Source organism: Megalobrama amblycephala, linkage group LG12 (assembly GCF_018812025.1).
Source record: "Megalobrama amblycephala isolate DHTTF-2021 linkage group LG12, ASM1881202v1, whole genome shotgun sequence".
NCBI classification, from domain to species: domain Eukaryota; kingdom Metazoa; phylum Chordata; class Actinopteri; order Cypriniformes; family Xenocyprididae; genus Megalobrama; species Megalobrama amblycephala.
The window spans coordinates 9,218,505-9,224,504 of record NC_063055.1 but is presented as its reverse complement, the minus strand read 5'-3'; positions in this window follow the sequence as shown (position 1 = coordinate 9,224,504).

The window sequence follows — 6,000 nt, the reverse complement described above, 5'->3', positions numbered from 1 at the left end:
GGAGCACTATCAAACTCATTCAAAATCAGAAGTAAACAATATAACAGTATACAATACTCACATAATCCGACGCATGCATGCCGCATGCATGACGAACACTTTGTAAAGATCCATTTTGAGGGTTATATTAGCTGTGTAAACTTTGTTAAGGCACTGTTCAAGGCAAGCGTGAGCTCTGTGGGCGTGGACCACAGGATTTAAAGGGGCCGCAGCATAAAATCGGCGCGTTTATAATGATGCCCCAAAATAGGCAGTTAAAAAAATTAATAAAAAAAAATCTATGGGGTATTTTGATCTGAAACTTCACAGACACATTCAGGGGACACCTTAGACTTATATTACATCTTTTAAAAACATAATCTAGGGCACCTTTAAAACCGCAGTGTCTGTAAACATTCGTGGGCGGGGCCTGTGGCTAATGTGACGTCACACTGCCAGGAACCTGCAAACAGCTTGTTCTGAGACACTGCTTATGATTTATAGGGATTAAAAAAAGGGAGTGGTTGGATTTTTATCATTATAGGGCGGTTGTGTACACACACTGCCCATACACATTTATGTCCAAACACCATACAAAAGTTAATTTTGCATAATAGGTCCCTTAACTAAATGACTAACTTGTATGACTAGACTAACCAGACACATATTTTAAATCAAGTATCAACTGAAAGTACCCAGCTGCAACAGTCCTTTACATACATTAAAAACACTTAGTTTTTTTATCACTAAGGATTGTCTTAACTTGCTTTGTTGCAACAGGCTGCTGTGTTATTAAACGTACAACAGCGCCCTCTATCGGTGGAATGTTTCTGTATGCTTTTTACTTTGTACCTTCTCCAAAACAGACATGAATCGCAGGTAGCCTGTCTCTCCTCAAAAACATCCTGTTGTTGCTTTTTGAACATGTTTAGTCTTCTCCAGAAGCCATCGCTCTTGGGGAGAGTGCCGGTCGCATGTAGGATCTCGTAATCTACAGACAGACATGATGGCTGATCATAATGTTCCTATATGTTTTAGGACAAATCTAAAGAATGCCAGCTCAGTATTGGCCGATGCTGTACATGTGAGCAGACTCAGGAGCCAGACAATAATAAGAAAAAAGTTTTTTTTTTCTGTAATGTATTTTTTTTTTCTTTGGTGTTTGGTGCTTTGGTGTGGAACCCTTATATAATTTTGTTATTTGGTGTACTTTTGGAGTCTCCAGGTGTCCTTTTTTGGAAAAAAACATAAATTTACCTTGAAAAAGGCTTTTGTGAGAATCACCCTTTAATCTGATGGTTTACTTTGCTGGATATAGTAAATGATGACAAAGTAATCATGTTAAACAATAAAAATGGGTGTGATTAATCACGACTATTATCAAGATATTAATAAATTACACAACTTTTATGGGAGAAGACTGAACTGAATTTAAATGCCTGATGTGTTTCCTATTATCATGGTGTTGGAAACTCTAATAAAATAAATAAGCCAAGCGTCACAACCAGTTGCAACAAACCTCTTAAGTTAAAAAACATTTAGCAATAGTTAGTATAACTTTAACTAATGGCTTTAATAACTTAAGCAGTTGGTTGCAATTGGGCAATAAGCATAAGATTTGTGCAAGGTTATTCTAACAATAACATAAGTAATAGAATTTTTCTCTGATTATGTATATGCATTATACATGCAATAAAATATGGATTCAAAATATGGATTTTGAAATTACATTTCAGATTTTTCATTTTCAAACATTTTTTAGGTTCCCACATTTTTTAATTAAATGGGAAAGCATAACAATGGCATACAATACATCTAAGCATGTGCTTAACATTATTTTATTATTTTTGTCTAAATCAAAATTATGAACTGACTGTTTTTTCTTCATTGTTATATTATTGCCATGTTAAATGTTGTTTGGTAACTGACAATACAGCAAATTGTCAAAAGTGCAAAAAATGTCCCAGATTACCCTAATTCACCTACTTGCACAGTTTTACCAAATGTAGCCCAGTCAGATAATATTAATAGCTACTCAAACTGTCCTTCAGCACTTTCTTTCAGAACTAAAGAACAGTTTTAACTTTAGCAGGTTTTCCAAAGGACAGCACAGAGTAGTTTGTGTGTAATAACGGCAGACGTGTGCCTCTGAATCAGCGCTGTGATGGTGTGGACCACTGTGTCGATGGCAGCGATGAGATCTCCTGTTTGAATTGCACTAGCAATTCACCCGCAGCATTTGTGATGGAAAGTCGGACCAAAGCCCCTGTAAGGCAAGCCTGCAACCTTTAGCCAAAAAAGCGTAACGGCTCATGGCTAACGCCCCACCTCTGGTGGTGCGCAGGGAAGGAGACCAGAGGCTGTTTTTGAATGGATGAGAGGCTTCTCTATGCTGATTAAACAGCTTTTGTGGGGAAATAGCTAATCATTTAATTAATCGACAGCCTGTTTACTAATCTTCAGCATGTTTTACACTAAACAATACTTTCGTGGGGAACTATATGTAGATTTTAGCTTGATAAAAATGTATTTTTTAAGAGAAGGCAGACTAGGGAATGTTGCGACTGATGTCACTGCCATTAAATGATAGGCTGAGAGGTGCCACACGTGATTAAGTTAGCCGTTACGCTTTCTCCAATGGTAAGAGATACAGACCCTCTCATCTCCCTATATATACAATCTCTGCACATGCACATTGCTATCTAAAGCACAGACATGCGCTAGGTCAGAGATTAGATGTGCTAATGGACACTGAAGTTGACTGTGTTGACTTCTTTGACTGTGAAGATCACAATGATGAAGAGAACTGTAAGTTGCATATATTATATATATATATATATATATATATATATATATATATATATATATATATATATATATATATATATATAAGCATGTAGACCAGGTACAGTTGGTACAGGAGTAGGCTACAGTTGAAACACCTTAAATAACTTGCTAGCTTCTCATCCTTACATGACTGTTAAAGTTAACTTACATTTTCGTAAACCTTAATCTGTGCTCTAAACACTGACAAGTTATCTCTACACACTAAAAAAGATGTGTTAAAAACAACACAACCTGTGTTATATCTTAACACACCCGTGTGTAGTTAAAGTTGCAATACTATGTAATATTTTTGCAGTAAAATATCCAAAAGCCACTAGGCCAGTGTTATATATTTTGTTCACTTGAGTACTTACAATATCCCAAATGTTTCCAACTATTTGTAAATCGTGAGAAAATTGCAATTTTAACCAAGGCTCTGGGAGGTGTGAGGAGTCGCCTGTCAATTGTGTCATACCCTTGGTTACCCTCGATTTCCGGTTTTATTTTGTAGAAACCATGGAAACACCAAAGACGCTTTAAAATGTTACACATTTTAATAGACAATGGAACATCTGTTTTGATATATTTATAGTCAGATCTAATTTTCTTGATTTTTTGCGAGTACCATGCTTTACCATGCCTCAGAGAAAAACACTATTTTGTGAAGTAGCTAACATAGCATAATCAGATGCAGCTTTATTTTTAGTAACATATTCTCCATCATACAATACGTTTTAAAATGAATTGCATGATATTTATCAACACAAGCCATCCAGCATTTAATACGATATTCTAGTATCGATCGAATCTTACTGCACTGTGTCTCAGCAGCAGCCGAGCGAACGCGCAGAGTTATAACATCATTTTCAACACACTCAGATGTACCTAATATGATAAACAGAGCTGTGTTACCTCATACTCATGACCGGAAAAGTGGAAGCAGCGCCGGCGACTGTGGCATAATAAAAGTTCTGCTGCTCGCGAGGCCGGTGTTGCGCAATCGCTCCAAGGCCTCCTTCAGCTCCCACAACACTCGATCCTGCTCTGCTTCATACTACAGTAACATTAATAATTGCATCCATGAACACCAAACTTGGCATCATGAAGCTATGCCTTGTTTTGAATAGGCCTCTAGCGACCTCTAGCAGACAAAATTATTACATACTGCACCTTTAATATGGTCAAAACGACATTGTACTTAAAAAAAACTTTACAGGTCCCTTTATCAGTCCATTCAAATGTTTAAAACACATAGACACAATATAAACGCTATAAATGCTGCTCAAGAGACATTTATGATTATTATAAAAGTTGAAAACAGTTGTGCTGCTTCATATTTTTGTGGAAACCATTATACTATTCAAACATTTGTGGTAAAAAAAAAGATATATTAGGCTAATACTTTTATTCATTAAGGGTGCATTAAATTTATCAAATTAACAGTGACAATAAATGCAAACAAATGCTATTCATTGAACTTTCTGTTCATCCAGAAAAAAATAAATGTATCATGGTTTCCACAAGCAAATCATCATATTAGAATGATTTCAGAAGGATCATGTGACTGAAGACTGGAGTAATGATGCTGAAAATTCAGCTTTGATCACAGAAATAAATTACATTTTACAATATATTCACATAGAAAACATCTATTTTAAATTGTAATACTATTTCACAATATTACCGTTTTTACTGCATTTTTTGATTAAATAAATCCAGCCTTGGTGAGCAGAAGAGACATAAGCCTATTTCAATTGTACAATTACAAATGTAGTGCTTCCAAACTTTTGATAGGTACTGTATTTTCTGCCTTATTCTTTTTTTTAAGAATTCAAGAATATTCCTTTTTTTATTTTATTTTTTTTACATTGTGGAGTTTAAGGACTTAATGCACAAGCGTTTGTACATAAACCAATCATAAAATTGTCATAAAATATAGGGGAAAATATTAGATATGGGTTATTGTTCAGAAGTGTATTTGATTTCTTATTAAAAGCAAATTAATATCAAATTAAAATCAAGAGATGAGTGTTGTGGCAAAAACAATCAAATCACCAGACTCACTGTGTAAGAGACAAACTCAATCCAGATGTCTTTTAAAATGTATTTCTTGCAAAAAAGATCAGACAGTCATATAAGCTTCAAGAAGCTAGCAGAGTGAAAGATAGATAACAGCTTTTCCCTGTGGCTCTTATACCCCCCAATCTTCAAGGTTGAAACCTTATTCTTTCCCATATTAGGCCCACAAGCAGGAAAAAACTTTGTGCCACCTGTCACGTGACGCTCAAAACCTTATACAGCATTTGTTTTCCATTTAAACGTTCTTTGCTGTGGCCTGGCCTCCAGCCAAAAATAAAAACCTACAGGTGAAATATTTCTGTAACTAAAGCTTCACACATTCTGTGTGACACGAGGTCTCTACCTAGTACTCAAAATACATTTTAGCAGCATTCAGACCTTGGCAGTGTAGAGGAGACATGCAATTCTTAACAAATTTCAAAATTTCAAAAAAAACAAAAAACAAATCTAAATCTATCAATTAGACAAAGATCAGATAAAAACTGGTATTACACCCAACATTTCTGTCCCCCTCACTTCTGAAATGATGGCTACGCCCCTGTGTAGGCGTGTAACTCCCATATTATCATTTGTTGTTTTCTGCCTTTTGCATTACATTGGGACAAAATAGACACAAAATCATTTAGGAAAAGATTATTTTGAAATTCACTGATGCTGAAAATGCCTTAGATTACAGAGATAGTTTATATTTATTATGTGAGGAGAAAAAGAAATGCTATTTATTTTTTTTGGTTCGGATCACTTTTCCTGTTCACTTCAAGTTCTAGCTCTTTCATTTGATTATATATAGTTTGAAAAAGGCATTGTGAATGCTTTTAATGACCCATGGTATTGTGATATGTTGAGTTTGGTGAAATAATAAATTATATGGGTTGGAAATTGTACTTTTGCTATATTTTTAACCTTTTATTTTCTTTGTGTGTGTGTGTGTGTTTAGTGATTCTTTTTTTAAAGGATATGGTGGCAATCTCAGCTCTGTATGGAGAGAGCAGTCAACCTGGATCACATGCGTCTCTTCACTCTTGCGTCTCTTCAAGTTCAAGTTCGGTTTATTTCTAAAACACATTTAAAAATGGCCAGAGGCCGACCAAAGTGCTGTACAACAATAAGAGGAGG